The sequence below is a fragment of the Mauremys reevesii genome, linkage group 3, assembly GCF_016161935.1.
Source record: "Mauremys reevesii isolate NIE-2019 linkage group 3, ASM1616193v1, whole genome shotgun sequence".
NCBI classification, from domain to species: domain Eukaryota; kingdom Metazoa; phylum Chordata; order Testudines; family Geoemydidae; genus Mauremys; species Mauremys reevesii.
The window spans coordinates 87,669,285-87,685,897 of NC_052625.1; the positions used below are offsets into that span (position 1 = coordinate 87,669,285).

At 46.7% G+C, this 16,613-nt stretch overlaps 1 protein-coding gene across 7 annotated transcripts in view; it reads left to right on the top strand.

The window, feature by feature from the left end:
• PDE10A (phosphodiesterase 10A) overlaps positions 1 to 16,613 on the top strand; it is a 300,539-nt gene that overhangs the window by 171,264 nt on the left and 112,662 nt on the right. The gene's annotated exons all lie outside the window — the stretch shown is intronic.

Here is a 16,613-nt window from a genome sequence, read left to right on the forward strand (position 1 = left end):
AAGGATTATGTCCTGTATAATTCTGCCCTTTGAGATATGGTAGGGTACAGAAGAACTAAATTCATTGATGTAAAATATTTTGCAATCTGTTGAATGAAAACTAATGTGACACAACTTCAGTGTTTGAGAATGATGTATTTCTTTCTGTCTCAGTGTCCTATTTATTTGGGAGATGTACACAGTGAACAAATACTTCATGTTGAATGAGTTACCCATAATCTACCATGTAGTATCTTGTGATAACTAGGTGGTGATGTCTTTTTGCTCCCATGTTGTACCCTGATACTTTGGTCAATAATTCTGCTCTATTTGCATTCTTAACCTTCCATCTGCCACACAAACAAACGGTTACCACCTTCTTTATTCCTTCTAAAAACACTTCTCTGCTCTTCCCTTTGTCACTGTTGACTCTCTTCCACCAATGACATTATTTTGTCTGTCTTGTGTCATCAGACAGTTATAGATATAATCATGTCGTCAAGGGACATCAACAGCCTTTTCTACACTTTGCTTATGAATGGTGGATTTGCTTGATGTATCAGCCCTAGCCAAAGGATGGTCTTTTTTTCAGTGCCCTCTTTCTTTCACACCTATTAATGGTGCCCTCACAGAGAGGGGAAAATGGAACCATCAATCTTATGATAACTTTGAATAAGCTAAAGGTAGAAAGTTTTATAGTCAATCAAGTTCAGTATTTCAATCAAAATATTTGTATACATTTTTTCCTCAAGATTTACAAATGTTTTATTTTTTGATATATTTTTCATGTAGCAACTTTAACTTTTAACAGAATCAAGTTACCACAGAAGACTACAACATAGAAAAACAAAATCTAGAGTAACAATTCTATTACTTTAAATGGAATTTAAGTATATACTGCACTTAAGAGTAAATCCAAAAGTGATCAGTTTATTATTTAAGCATATTTTCAATACATTTGTCATGCAAACCTTTTAGTATATCTCTCTGTGAGGGAGAAGTGATGATAAAATAACCTTTTAAGTAAACCTTCTGCCCAGAAATAGGTTAGAATCTTTTAAATGGGTGGAAATTTAAAGAGTAAGGACTTACTTTAAAGTCAATCTTTCCAAATTTCTTAAACATTACTAAGATCACAATGACATGCTTATAATCCTTATAACAATCAGACAGCATAAAATAAAAGTTAGACAAAGAATAGGAAATAAGAAAAGCATTGTGTAGCATTAGTTACTTTTCTGACACTATCCTGGTATTTAAGTTATTAATATAAATAATTATACATGTGTAAATTAAATACTCTCAAATAAATCCAGTAGCATCAGTGTCTGAATCAAGACTAGCCTTTCAGGTTTCAGTTTCACACCTGGGATTATATTGTACATCTGCAGTTTTCATCTTCACTGTGGTCTGAGTCCTTGAGGGGATAAGTCTGGTAGAGACTATTTATCTAAGATATATGTGAAATCTGTTTGAAGTCCCAGGGATTACATGCACAGTAGTTAACTTTTTTAATCCAACTACTGAGTGCAAATTGTGTATTGTAATCTTGAAACTCCATATTCTTCTTCGAGTGATTGCTCATATGCATTCCAGTTAGGTGTGCGCGTGCTGCGTGCACGTTCATCGGAAGATTTTTACCCTAGCAACACTCGGTGGGTCGGCTGGGCGCCCCCTGGAGTGGCGCCGCTATAGCGCCGAATATATACCCCTGCCGACCCATCCGCTCGTCTGTTCCTTCTTACCACCTGTGTCGGTCGTTGGAACAGTGGAGTGCGGCTTAGCTGACCTCCACTTCCCTAGCTACTCGTAGTTTCTCTTGTTAATTCTTGTATATATAGTTCAGATTTATATAGTTGTAGTTAACTTTCTTCGTTTGTAGTATAGTTAGTGTATTTAGTTTACAGGGGTTCGGGGATTATCTCCTTCCCCGCACCCGGTGCCGGGTACTATGCCCGGTTCACAGGGTTTCAAACCGTGCTCGGACGGCCACTAGCCGATGCCGACAAGAGATCCTCTCCTAAGTGCCTCGAGGAATCTCACCTAACAGATAAGTGCCGCATTTGTAAGGCCTTTAAGCCGAGAACAATAGGGGAGAGAGACTTTCGTCTCAAGCAGCTCCTGAGGGAGGCAGCTCTTACTCCTCCGCTCTCGGCACCGAGCGCTGGTCAGTGTTCAAGAAGCGCTCCCTCGGCACCGGATCGCTGGTACCGCCAAGGCCTCTCGGCACCGGCCGTCGCTGGCACCGACGTCCGCTTGGCATGGACCCCTTTCCTGGAGGATGAAGAGGCACAGGACTCCTGCTGCGTCCGAGCCGCCTGCTCCGCAGCCCGAGCGCTATACTAAGTCGGACCGCCTGGCACCGATACCTGCCATGGCACCGACAATATCGGCACCGTCGACTCCGGCCACGCAAGAGCTGTCGAGTCCGGTGCCGGAAAGCTCCCCGGTATGAGCCGTGGTTGAGCTCACTATTAAGCTGCGTCAGAGCCGCCTGCTCCGCAGCCCGAGCGCTATACTAAGTCGGACCGCCCGGCTCCGATACCTGCCGCGGCACCGACAATATCGGCACTGTCGACTCCGGCCACGCAAGAGCCATCGAGTCCGGTACCTGAACGCTCCCCGGTGCGAGTCGTGGTGGAGCTCACTATTCCCTCCATGCCGGAGACATTTCCACGTCGAGGGAGTTGATTGCAATGACAGCGCCTGCGCTGCCTCAACTCCCGGCACCGCCGGTGCGGGTTGTATAGTCGATCGGCAAGCCTGCCTTGAGCAGACCACCCTGCGTCGGCACCGCAGAGCGGCACCGTTCACGATCGCAGTCCCGCAGATGTTCTGGGTCCCGTCGCCAATCCAGGTGCCGACGCCGCTCGCAGTCCCAGCACCGTTCTCCATTTCGGTACTGGTCGTACTCGCGGCACCGATCAGCGTCCCGTTCGCCGGCCCGGTACATTCGGCGCCGATCCAGCTCCCGGCACCGCTCCAGGCACTGGACTCCCGTCGCCACTCCCGACGTCAAGCCTCGAGATCTCGGTCAACCTCCCAGCGCCGCTCCGGTCGCAGGTCCCGTTCTCGCTCGTGGTACCGGTATGCCTCCCCGTACCGATCCCCGGTGCCGCGTCGAACGACGTCAGCTAGAGAGGAAGACTCTGCCCAGAGCTTTTTAGCTCCTCCATGGCCATCCAAACATGCATCACTGTCGTCCTGTGCAGGCAGTTTACACGCGCAGGACTGTGATTCGGATGTGCACACCAGAGTCTTCCAGGTGCCCCAGGCCCAGGACCCTGACCCCATCAGTGGTCACCCTCTACATCTTGGGCGTGCCATCAGGCCAAAGGCCTACCTGTGATCCCATCTCGCTCTTTTCCGTCAGAGCACTGGGTGCCAGAGGTGACAGTTAGCCGCCCCCCTCCGACCGGTATGGAGGAAGCCCCGATTCAGCCACCGGACTCCCACATCCCACTGAATCAGGGGGTCGTCCAGGAGTGCGAGCCCACACAGGACCCACTTTCCCCGGCCTTTCTTCTTCCTCCTCCCCAGATGAGGCTGTGGCAGGAGCGTACTCCTCAGGCCCTCCTCTAATCGACTTGGGGGGGGGGGCATCAGGACCTCCTGAGACGGGTGGCACTCAATATGGATCTCCAAGTGGCGGAAGTCTTGGAGATACGGTATCTGGTCGTAGACATTCTGTCGGCTGACGCCCCCACTAGAGTGGCCCCTACCGTTCATTCCGACGATCAAGGCCAATGCGGATACCATCTGACAGTCTCAAGCTACTATCCCGCCCGCGGGCACGGGAGTCGAACGCAGGTACATGGTATCCTCCAGGGGCTATGGGCACCTATATGTACACACACACCCCCCCGGCTCCCTTGTCGTCCAGTCCGCCAATGAGACGGAACGCCATGGCCCGCTGGCACCAGCCCCTAAATCGAAGGAGGCTAGGCGAATGGACTTACTGGGCCATAAGATGTACTCGGCAGGGGCCCTGCAATGTTGCGTAGCAAACCAGCAAGCCCTGCTTAGCCGCTACTATGGGCGGCGGTGGGCAAATTTACGGAGTTGGTTCCTCAGAACTCCCATTAGGAGTTTGCTGCCCTCCTGGAAGAAGGTGGCGAGAGCTTCCCTCCAGGCCTCGTTGGATGTAGATGACTCCGCAGCCACAACTCTGGCCTCGGGTGTTGGCACGAGGCGCATTTAATGGCTCCAGTTATCGAGCCTTCCCTCTCAGCTGCTGCACACTATACAGGACTTGCCCTTCAATAGCAAAGGCCTGTTCTCCAAAAAACAAAACAAAAACCTGACCCTAGGCTGCAAAGCCTAAAGGACAGCAAGGTCACTGTGCGCTCCCTCTCGGCATGCACACGCCGGTGACTCAGCACCGACCTTTCCGCCCCCAGCCTCACCGCCCTTACCCTGCGCCTAGACAAAGACAGGACTTTGCCAGCAGGCGTCGCTGAGGCTGTCGTAGGCGTCAGTCAGGACCCCAAAGCAATTCCTCTTGCAAGAGGGGCGGACGCTCCTCACCATCGGAGCTATAGAGGAGGTACCAAAGGACGAAAGGGTCAAAGGGTTCTACTCCCACTAATTCCTAATCCCCCAAGGCGAAGGGAGGTCTCAGACCTATCCTAGAACTCAACTAATTCATCATACACCTGAAGTTCCGCATGGTATCCATGGGGACCGTCATCCCATCCTTGGATCCCGGAGACTGGTATGCCGCCCTCGATATGAAGGGCGCATATTTTCACGTCGCCATTTATCCTCCACACAGAAGGTACCTATGGTTTGTGGCCAACCGTCATCATTTCCAGTTTACAGTCCTCCCGGTTGGCCTCTATACAGCCACAAGTGTACTCAAAGTGCATGGCTGTAGTCGCTGCCTCTCTCCGCCACCGTCAGATACACATTCTCAGTATCTAGATGATTGGCTCATTCGAGGGACCACTGGGGCCCAAGTTACCAGTCATGTGGGCGTCAACAAGGATCTATTCCTGCGTCTAGGCCTGATGATCCATATAGAGAAATCCACTCTGATTCCCACACAGGGAATAGAATTCATTGGGGCCATCATGGACTCCAGTCTCGCCAGAGCCTGCTTACCTCAGCCTCGGTTTCACGCGATGGTAACAATTATACAAGGTCTACGGATCTTTCCGACAACTTTGGCTCGCACTTGCCTAGGTTTCCTGGGTCTCATGGCTGCCTGCACGTTCGTAACCAATCATGCCAGGCTTCGCCTCCGTCCACTTCAATCGTGGCTCACCTCGGTGTACCACCCAGGCAGAGACAGCATAGTCATGGTCGCCTCGATCTCCCCGAGCGTCCTAGGCTCCCCCGACTGGGGGTCGACACCCTCCCTGGTGTGTGCAGGGATGCTATTCCATCCACCTCACCCCTCGGTGTCCCTCATGATGGATGCCCCATCTCTCGGCTGGGGAGCTCTCCTGGATCAGTTTCGCACTCAAGGCCTTCAGTCGGCTCAAGAGCTGGCCTTGCACATCGATGTCCGGGAGCTGAGAGCAGTCTGCCTTGTGTACCAGGCGTTTCTGCAGCACCTGCAAGGCCGTTGTGTCTCGGTGTTCACAGACAACACAACGGCCAGGTGTTCCATAAACAAGCACGGAGGAGCACGGTCCTCCCCTCTTTGCAGGGAGCTATCCAACTCCGGGACTTCAGCTCAGCCCAATCGATAGATCTGGTAACGTCCTTTCTCCCAGGGGTCCGGAACACTCTGGCGGCTCGCCACAGCAGATCCTTCCTGTCTCTCAAGTGGTCAATTCCTCCAGACGTTATCCATTCTGTTTTCCGGAAGTGGGGCTTTCCCCGCATAGTCCTCTTCGCTCTTGCGAGAACAGAAAGAGAGAGAAGTTCTGTTCATTCCAAGGCCGCTCCCCAGGCTCGATCTTGGAAGCTTTTCTGATGCCGTGGATGAGCCGTCTGCTGTACTCTTTTCCACCGTTCCCGCTGGTTCACAGGGTCCTGCTAAAACTCCGCAGGGACAGAGCGCACCTGATCATGATCGCTCCAGCGTGACCCAGGCAGCACTGGCACACCATGTTGCTAGACCTGTCAGTACCCAACCCGATTCCCCTGCCTCTTTGCCCAGACCTCATAACGCAGGTCCTCGGCAAACTTCACCACCCAGACCTGCAATCCCTGCACCTCACAGCATGGCTGCTGTGTGGCTAAACCGATCCGAGTTACATTGTTCGGCCTCGGTTCTACAGGATTCTTCTGGGTGGTAGGAAACCTTCCACTCCGTTAACGTATCTGGCCAAGTGGAAGCTTTTCTCCTGCAGCTACGAAACGCACAATGTTTCTCTCACCGAGGTTCCGATCCATTCCATCTTGGACTACCTCTGGTCTCTCAAACAGCAAGACCTGGCGCGGTCATCATTAAGGGTACACTTTGCAGCCATCTCTACCTTCCGCCCAGGGGAGAGTGGCCACACCGTATTCTCACACCCTGTGGTTTCTAGGTTCCTCAAGGGCTTGGAGCATTTATACCCCCAAGTTCGCCGCCCCGCCAAAACCTGGGTCTTCAACCTGGTTCTAACCAGTCTTATGACTGCCCCATTCGAGCCACTGACAACATGCTCGCTAATATACCTGTCCTGAAAGACAGTTTTTTCCTTGTAGCCTTTGCATCGGCCAGACGAGTCTCCGAGCTTCAGGCTCTCACGGTGGACCCACCGTATATTGTGTTTCTCAAGGGCACGGTGCAGTTGTGACCACGTCCGGCCTTCCTCCCCAAGGTGCTGTCGACCTTTCATATCAACCAGGATATCTTCCTTCCGGTCTTCTTTCCGAAGCTACACTCATCGTGAGGGGAGCACATTTGCCCTCCCTAGATGTCCGTAGGGTGCTTGCATTCTATCTCGAGCAGATAAAGCCCTTTCGTAACGCCCCAACTCTTCGTCATACTGGCAGACCGGACGAAGGGCCTACCTGTCTCCTCCCAGAAGATTTCATCTGGGATGACGTCGTGCATCCGCACCTCCTCTGACTTGGCCCATGTTCCATCGAGCCACCTCACTGCACATTCCACCAGGGCTCGGGCTTCTTCTGCTGCCTTCCCGGCTCACTTACCCTTCCAGGGGATATGTCGTGCAACTACCTGGTCCTCAGTCGACACCTTTGCCTCATTGGTTCAACAGTCCAGAGATGATGCAGCCTTTGGCTCAGCAGTTTTGCATTCTGCAACATCTCACTCTGACCCCACCGCCTACGTAAGGCTTGGGAACAGGGCCGCCCAGAGGATTCCGGGGGCCCGGGGTCTTTGGCGGCGGGGGGGCCCCGCTTTGGTGGTAAGTCGGCGGTGGGGGGGTCCTTCCGTTCCGGGACCCGCCGCCAAAGTGCCCCAAAGACCCACAGCGGGGACCCCCCGCCGCCGAATTACCGCCGAAGTGGGACCCGCCGCCGAAGTGCAGCCCCCACCGCGGGTCTTCGGGGCACTTCAGCGGCGGGTCCCGGACCGGAAGGACCCCCCCGCCGCCGAATTACTGCCGAAGACCCGGCTGCACTCCAGCGGCGGCTCCCGCTTCGGAGGTAATTCGGCAGCGGGGGGTTCTTCTGCCCCGGAGCGGAAGGACCCCCCGCCAGCGAAGACTGGGAGTGAAGAAGCTCTGGGGGCCTGGGCCTCGCGAGAGTTTTCCGGGGCCCCCGGAGCGAGTGAAGGACCCCGCTCCAGGGCCCCCGAAAAACTCTCGTGGGGGCCCCTGCTGGGCCCGGGGCCTGGGGCAAATTGCCCCACTTGCCCCCCCCTCCGGGCGGCCCTGCTTGGGAATCACCTAACTGGAATGCATATGAGCAATCACTCGAAGAAGAAAAGACGGTTACTCACCGTTGTAACTGTTGTTCTTCGAGATGTGTTGCTCATATCCATTCCAGACCTGCCCTCCTTCCCTACTGTTGGAGTAGCTGGCAAGAAGGAACTGAGGTTTGGATGGGTCGGCAGGGGTATATATTCGGCGCTATAGCGGCGCCACTCCAGGGGGCGCCCAGCCGACCCACCGAGTGTTGCTAGGGTAAATATCTTCCGACGAACGTGCACGCAGCGCGCGCACACCTAACTGGAATGGATATGAGCAACACATCTTGAAGAACAACAGTTACAACGGTGAGTAACCGTCTTTTTTGGTTTACGAAAGAAATAAGCATTGTACAATTCATCTTTTCCAGGCAAACACTTACAAAACTGTTAGTCACAGCAAATTATATATATTTAATATATAAAATATATATAATTTGCTGTGACTATTGGAAAGATGTTTCTATGGCAAGAATCCTAGACTGTTGTGCTTTGAGAAGTAGCTCAACCAATCACCACCCTCATGCTACTGCTAATTTCATTGGCTGTAATCAGTGATATGAGGAAGACTGAACAGATTGTGGGTTGCTTGGCCCAGTTGCCACAGTTCTTCAGGGGTTGATTTGCCACTCATACAACTCAACATTAACTCCCTATCACAATCCACACAAAGGAACACAGAATTTCCCAGCATAACCCACACGCAAATCAATGCACAAACCCCCAGCACAGTCCCCTGAAAAAAATCAGTCAAACCACCCACAAAGCAATACAACTAGCACACACAGTGACCCGCACTGCAACATGCACCTCTCATTCGCCACCCACACAAGTCAACACAAATCTCCCAGCACAATACACACATTTGCCCAAGTCATCAGTTTAAGGCTTGTTAGAGCTACCTGGGTTCTAGAACCTTCTACCCCTACCACCTCCCTAACTAGCTGCCAGTATGGAGAGTTATGCGAAAGTCACTTGATTGAGCTGTTCATGCATCAAACCTAGATTCATTAAAATGACCATGGTGCGGGAGGGGTAACTAGTGAGAGGGGTGTGTAACTGCTGTGTTTTTTTAAAACCAAAATCATAGAAAAGAAGAAACACTACCTCACTCATCTCAGACCAATCTGAACCTAACTGTAATTTGTCATATTTACCATTTAAAAGCATAAACTTGAGCGGCGAAGCCAAAGGTATCGTGTGTGTGTATGTGTGTGTGTGTGTGTGTAATTCTGAGTATTGAATTTTTTCCCGTAGTTTCCTCCAAAACATCCCTACAGTGGGAGAAATGTGTGCCTTTTTAGTTTTTCTAGTTTGTGTAAAATCAAAATATATATCTGAATAAATAAAAGTTCCTGAGAATGGAGACATTTAGTTTCCTTCCCTGTAGTTATATTTCTCATAATGGAGGGAATTAACTGGTCTCAGCATTACTCATTAGGTTAGCCTTACTAATTTCACAGCAATACAGGCATCTTAAACACTTCCCCCCCCGACCACCACTTCCTTCCTCCTTGCTTTGAATTCGGACCCCTTTTGTGAGTCTGCTGCAGTACCATACTCTTATTACAGATGAAATCTTCTGAAGTTGAAACTATGTAAACTAGTTAGAAGAGACAGGTAATACCACTGTAGATTGTAAATTTAATAGAATAAAGACTATTACATCTACAGTCTGTTTTATCAAAAACATTTTGATATATAGGAAGAGTTTATCCAAGCCAGATGCTTCCTGTTATGGGAAATAAAATTTATAAGTAAGGAAACTAATTTTCTCTTTCTCAGTCATGGATAGTCATGTAACTGGACATTGCTTACGGGAAGTAACAAGAAGTAGGCCGATTCCTAGAGTGACAGCTCATTCCCAAAATAAGTGGTAGGGCTGCAAGTAGCAATCTGCACCTCCCTCCAGTTCCCGCTCCCCTGAGGTTGATTGTATTTTTGAAGTGAAAAACTGGGGCACTTTACAGAAAAGGAAAGTGTTGGAGAAAATAATAGTTTTACACTGTTACTCCTTAAGTGTTCTCTCTCAAACCAATTTCTGCTCCTCCAATCTAGCTCTGATCCTACCATCTCCTGTCCGATTTACACACAATCTCATTCATCAGTTGACCTAACCAACCTAAGCCAACCTAACACATACTCTTCTAGCTTGCAGCCTCCCAAATCCTCACCAGCTCAAGAAATAGCCCTCCACATACTCACTCTCCTCTTCCTACTTAAGTATCAGAGGAGTAGCCGTGTTAGGCTGTATCCACAAAAACAACGAGGAGTCTGGTGGCACCTTAAAGACTAACAGATTTATTTGGGCATAACTTTCCTGGGTGTAAAAACAAATAAAGCTTTCAGTTGCATGGAGTGAAAATTACAGATATAGGCATAAATATATATTGGCACATGAAGAGAAGGGAGTTCATAGAATATCAGGGTTGGAAGGGACCTCAGGAGGTCATCTAGTTCAACCCCCTGCTCAAAGCAGGACCAGTCCCCAACTAAATCATCCCAGCCAGGTCTTTGTCAAGTCTGACCTTAAAAACTTCTAAGGAAGGAGATTCCACCACCTCCGTAGGTAACCCATTCCAGTGTTTCACCACCCTCCTAGTGAAAACATTTTTCCTAATATCCAACCTAAACCTCCCCCACTGCAACTTAAGACCATTACTCCTTGTTCTGTCATCTGCTACCACTGAGAACAGTCTAGATCTCTCCTCTTCGGAACCCCCTTTCAGGTAGTTGAAAGCAGCTATCAAATCCCCCCTCATTCTTCTCTTCTGCGACTAAACAATCCCAGTTCTCTCAGCCTCTCCTCATAAGTCCTGTGCTCCATCCCCCTAATCATTTTTGTTGCCCTCCACTGGACACTTTCCAATTTTTCCACATCCTTCTTGTAGTGTGGGGCCCAAAACTGGACACAGTACTCCAGATGAGGCCTCACCAGTGTCGAATAGAGGATAATGATCACGTCCCTCGATCTGCTGGCAATGCCCCTACTTATACAGCCCCAAATGCCTTTAGCCTTCTTGGCAACAAGGGCACACTGTTGACTCATATCCAGCTTCTCATCCACTGTAAACCCTAGGTCCTTTTCTGCAGAACTGCTGCCTAGTCATTCGGTCCCTAGTCTTTAGCAGTGCATGGGATTCTTCCATCCTAAATGCAGGACTCTCTACTTGTCCTTGTTGAACCTCATAGATTTATTTTGGCCCACTCCTCTAATTTGTCTAGGTGTCTCTGTATCCTATCCCTACCCTCCAGTGTATCAACCACTCCTCCCAGTTTAGTGTCATCAGCAAACTTGCTGAGGGTGCAGTCCACGCCACCCTCCAGATCATTAATGAACCTTACAACCCAGAACCTTTCAAGTCGAGAACCAGTGTTGAAGGCCTGTGGCATGTAGGAGTTCAGATAGTTTACTGTCCTTTTTACTCTGTAGAGAAGTAAAGTGTGTGTTGTAAATGGCTTGCCTTGTTATTGTAAAGTCCAGCCATGTGGAAGTTTGTGTGGAAGGCTGGTTTTGTATGAGAGTCTCTAGTTTTGAGAGCTCATTTTTGACCTTCTCCTGTTTGCTGTTCAGGATGCTGATCAGGTGGTTCCTCAGTTTCTTTGAGAGTGCGTGGCACAATCTCTAACCATAGTCAGTGTAGTATGTCGATTGCAATGGATTTTTTACCTTCAGTACATTTGGTATGATGTTCATCTGTTTGCACTTGGAGAGGAAGATGTCTCTCTGTATCTGTGCAAGTTTTTTCATGAAGTTGATGGATCTCTGTCCCCATATCTACTCTAGTGACACCATCATAGGACCCAACCACACCAGCCACACTATCATTAGGCTCATTCACTTGCACATCTACTTATGTAATATATGCCATGATGTGCCAGCAATGCCCCTCTGCCATGTACGTTGGCCAAACCAGACAGTCTCTACATAAAAGGATAAATGGACACAAATCAGACATCAGGAATGGTAACATACAGAAGCCAGTGGGTGAACACTTCAGTCTCCGTGGACACTCAATAACAGATTTAAAAGTAGCCATACTTCAACAAAAAACCTTCAGAAACAGACTTCAAAGAGAAACTGCTGAGCTACAATTCATTTGCAAACGTAACACCATCAAATCGGGCTTGCATAGGGTCTGGGAGTGGCTAGCTAATTACAAAAACAATTTTCCCTCTCTTGGTATTGACACCTCCTCATCAATTATTGGGAGTGGACAACATCCACCCTGACTAAATTGGCCTTCAACATTGGTTCTCCACTTGTAACTCCCTTCTCTTCATGTGCCAATATATATTTATGCCTGTATCTGTAATTTTTGCTCCATGATTTTCACTCATTTTACCCATGAAAGCTGCCCAAATAAATCTGTTAGTCTTTACGGTGCCACTGGACTCCTCTTTATTCTTCCTATTTAACATTTCCATAGCTTAGAGTATCTCCCCTGCATACACTCAATCCCTCCGGGAAAGGAAACTCAGTCTCAGAATTCTTCTCCCTACAACCTGACACTCATCACCAGCACCAGACTCAGAAGCTCCACTCCACCCTGCTCAGAAATTCCCCATGACTTGTTGCTGGGTCTGGAAAAGCAGTAGCAGAGGCTGCAGGGAGCATGTGATCTGAAATAGCCTGTGTCTTCTCCATATGGTGCATGGATTTCAGGAGTTTGAGAGAATGTACAAAGCATGCTAGATTCTGCACCTGTGGGGTTAGAATCAGTGAAGCCTGTGCTCCCTATTTTATACTGCCTTCCTCTGAGGCTTGCAGTCTATGGGCTGAGGGCCAAAAGTCCCCTGGTGGCAGCCATATATATTGCATCTTCCAGGGGCTAGAACAACTTCTTCCTCTCCCCATCCCTCCCTCCCCCCAGTGGTAGGGGTGCTGGAACAATTTTTATAGAGGGGATGCTGAGAGCCATTGAACCAAACTGTAACCCTGTGTATGATGGAAACCACTTCCAACCAGGGGATGCGGCAGCACCCCCAGTACCTGTAGTTCCAGCACCTATGCCAAGAGTCCTGCCAGTAGCATCAGGTGCTACTGCACCCTGCAATACATCAGTCACACTACACAGTTGTGACAGTGGTGGGAGTTAGCCCCATTAGCTACTAGTGGCTAACTGCTCCTTCTGGAGAGGGAAGAAACATCAATATAAGGCAGTATATTTCCTTCTAAGACAGCGGCAGCGGTGTCCAAACTTTTCAGCCTGAAGTCCAAAAATATAATTTCGAAAAGATGGGGAAAAGATCCAAGGACAGGAAGGGACCATTGTGATAATGTAGTCTGAAGTCCTGTATAACGCAGACTGTAGAACTTCCCCAAAATAATTCCTAGAGCATAGCTTTTAGAAAAACACCCAGTCTTTATTTCTGGTTTCTGTTTGTGTGCAAAGTGAGAAGAAAAAATTAAAGATGGGATTCTCCAAATGACAGACATCTCAAACCACTTACTCTAACAAGTAATTGCTAAAGGAAGGAGACGGAAACCAATATAGTGAGGTCTCCACTAGAGGATTAAAAAGAAGATTGTCCAATGGACCACAGACCCAGGCTGAAGTGTCATGCTTGCACTGTGAACCTTTTTTTTGCATGACAGCTATGAAGAAAGGTATTGTGAAAGTATAGGAGAAGTCTGATACCAAGTTTCCTGGATTAGTAACCCTCTAGGCAGAGGACTGATGTGTTAGGTAACTGAGCCTTAATCCCTAAAGCAGGCTATTTATGAGAAACTGAAAGATTTCTGAGTACATTTATGCCGAGTTCAGTCCTCCATATCCTTTTACATGCCAGAAATGTCTGAAGGGCTTTTGAAATTAGGGGGATAGTGTGGTTATCTATAAAACTAATTTGTCTGTGTACTCATGTGACTGTTAATTGTATAATTGAGGGGATATTTAATAATTTACTTTATTTTGTTTAGATTTAAAATAATTAAAATGATGCCAAAGCTCTAGATGCCCTAACACACCATTAACATTACAGTAAAACCCCAGCAGCATTAATCATTTCAACAGGAACTCAGCCAACCGGCCGGCCACCTACAGAAACTCCTTTCCACCCCTTACATGTTCTGGGAATCATTTCTTCACTCCTCTCCAAAAACCCTATCAACCACATTTATTTTGCAGCATGCTCAAAAGGCCTCCAGATTCAGGTTATTTAGGACCTAGCAGGGGAACAGTTTCCAGAGTCGTGGCGTCCTGACAGAGAATGCCCTGCCAGCTGTCCCCTCTCTTTTATTGTGAGGGGATCCAGCTTGGGTATCTCCCATGACTGCAGCTGTGGCAGTATGGAAGCGGGAGAGAGGCAATCCCTCAGATAGGCCAGTCCCAACTCTTTTATAGGTGTATAAGCCATAAGAAACACCTTAAACTCCAGCCAGAGACCATTGGGTCCTCAGTATAGATCTTGGAGCCAATTGAGTACAAAGCTAACTTATCTGCATACAAATGTGCAGTGCAGAATTTTGGGGTATAAATGTGGGTCTCCCTTTTCCTCAAATGTTTAATATCAGTAACTTTGTATGTAATATGTATAGTGTATTAAATAAGTATGGTGCACTTTTCATATGCATAATTTTAATGGACTCCGTCTAACATGCACAGATTAAAACACAGTACTACAAATGGACATGTGTATATAAAGTTGTAGACATCTTTGTTAGCATATATTGTATTATCTGAGAAAAAGTATATAATAATCTAGACTATGGTAGTGCACTGCTTACCTTCAGTAACAACCCAAAACAGGTTCAAATGTAATTGGATTGTAAATATATCTCTGCTCAAGAATTGAATTCTGAAAATAATAAACTTGAATAATTTTAGAGTTCTCCATACCCAGAAAAAATACAATTTTTGAAGTAGTTTTAAGTCTGTGTGGGAGTTTTAAAGACAGTAAATGGTACATTTTAATTTCTGGAAATGTTGCAAAAAAGACTTGTGTCTGTATCACAGGCAATTTACAGTGTAAGCAAAGAGCTCAATGAAAGCTATTTTATTGCAGAGTAAAAATGAGTACATAGATGGAAAAACCTTAAATTATTCAAAGTTCTAAAATGGAAATTTACTTGTTTTTTCTTAGCTAAATCATTTTTCTTTACACCATGTGTCATGAAAAACTAACTTTAAAATGAAAATCAGACTCATGTTCTACCATCAACTTGATTCTGGACTCTCTTGCACAATTAAAAATGGCTTTTCAAAAGTAAAAAATGTTATGAAAAACTTTCATTTAGGAATAGTTTTATATTTTTGGGGAGAGGAGTTGTTGCAATTGAAAGATTTGAATTGTTTTGTTTTGTTCCTCCCATTCCAATTTTTTCTTTTTATTCCTTTCTATCACTAAATTCAATTGATTAAGTGATTTGTAGAGTTTTTTCCATTTTTCTTTATTTTTCCACTCTGTAACATTTCAGAATTTGCTCAACTTTTGAAAAAGTGAGAACAGAAAATGGAACAATGAAGCTTTGTAACTCTTCCAACTTTTCAAAAGTTACAGAGTGGCAAAGTATTGAAAAATTAGAGGCCCAGATTTAATTTCATTTTTCCTTTTTGCATCTTTTCAAAAGTTGAAAAAGGTTTGAAAAGTCACAGAATAGCAAAAGAAAAAATGAAACGTGAAACAAAACTCTTGGACATCATCATTTTCTATTGGCAAAAACGTTTTTGAAAGGGTGGAAGTGAGGGGAACTGAATCTCAAAAACTTGACGTTAAAAAAAATTGTTTCACTTAGAACCTGGCAAAATAGAAACAACTCAGTACAATTCTTTCCATTTTTCAACCAACTTGGGTTCAGAAATCACAAGTAAAGATGTTAGATTGTCTTGATATAAATATTGTCCCCCACAAAAATGGAAGTCATTCTACCAAGGATTTTCTGATTACACGGAGTTGTTACCACCATCAAAAACGCAAGAACCATGGTCACAGAATGTTTCATAAACATCCGTGACCAAACTTTGAACCTAGGAACTTTTTTTTCTGCATGTTATCACTTGAACTTTGTAACATTTGTGAAATATCTTTCAATATCTGTAATGGGTGGCAAGCACCTTCTTTTGACCCATCCTGTGAACAAATGTTGGGAACCTGTATGGAAATTCCTGCTCATTTACTGTGCAGATATCATCTTGTTTCCTGCACCCTAGGTATGGGTAGAAATGGGTGAAAAATGGAAAGACAGTTTCGCTTAGTTGTCTCTATTTTGCAGGGTTCAAAGTGAAACAATTTTTTGTTTTTCTGAAAATTTCAAGTTTTTGAGATTCTGTTCCCTCCACCCCACTCTTTTAAAAACCTTTTTGTCACTGAACACTGTATAAAATGATGTCCAGGAGTTCTGTTTCATGTTTCATTTTTTTCTTTTATTCTCATTTTTCATTTTCCTAGGTATGCTAGAGGTGGGTGTGGCTATCAGGGCAGAGGGTCTTGGGACAGAGGTTCTGGATGGAAAACCTAGAATCAGCCTAGTGGAAATAGTAGGTTAAGCTTCATATTGTGCTATCGCTCTTTTACCCCCAAAGAAAAGAACTACTACAGGAAGAAGGGTGAGTTTGGGCACTAATTTTGCATGTGTGTGTTCTGTGCTAGACTGGGGTAAGGACTCATTCCATTCACAATATTAGTAAAACACTACTTGTGAATTGGAGAGGTGTCAGTCTTCTATGGCTGCCAAAACAGAGGTAAAGTCCATAATTCTGCCTCATCTAGACATTAGAAATGACATTAGAGAGACATTAAGCATGTACAATGTCCGTCCAAGATCACGGGGGAGTGGGCTGACTGGTGAGACTATATAGAACGCACAGACCAGTGAAAG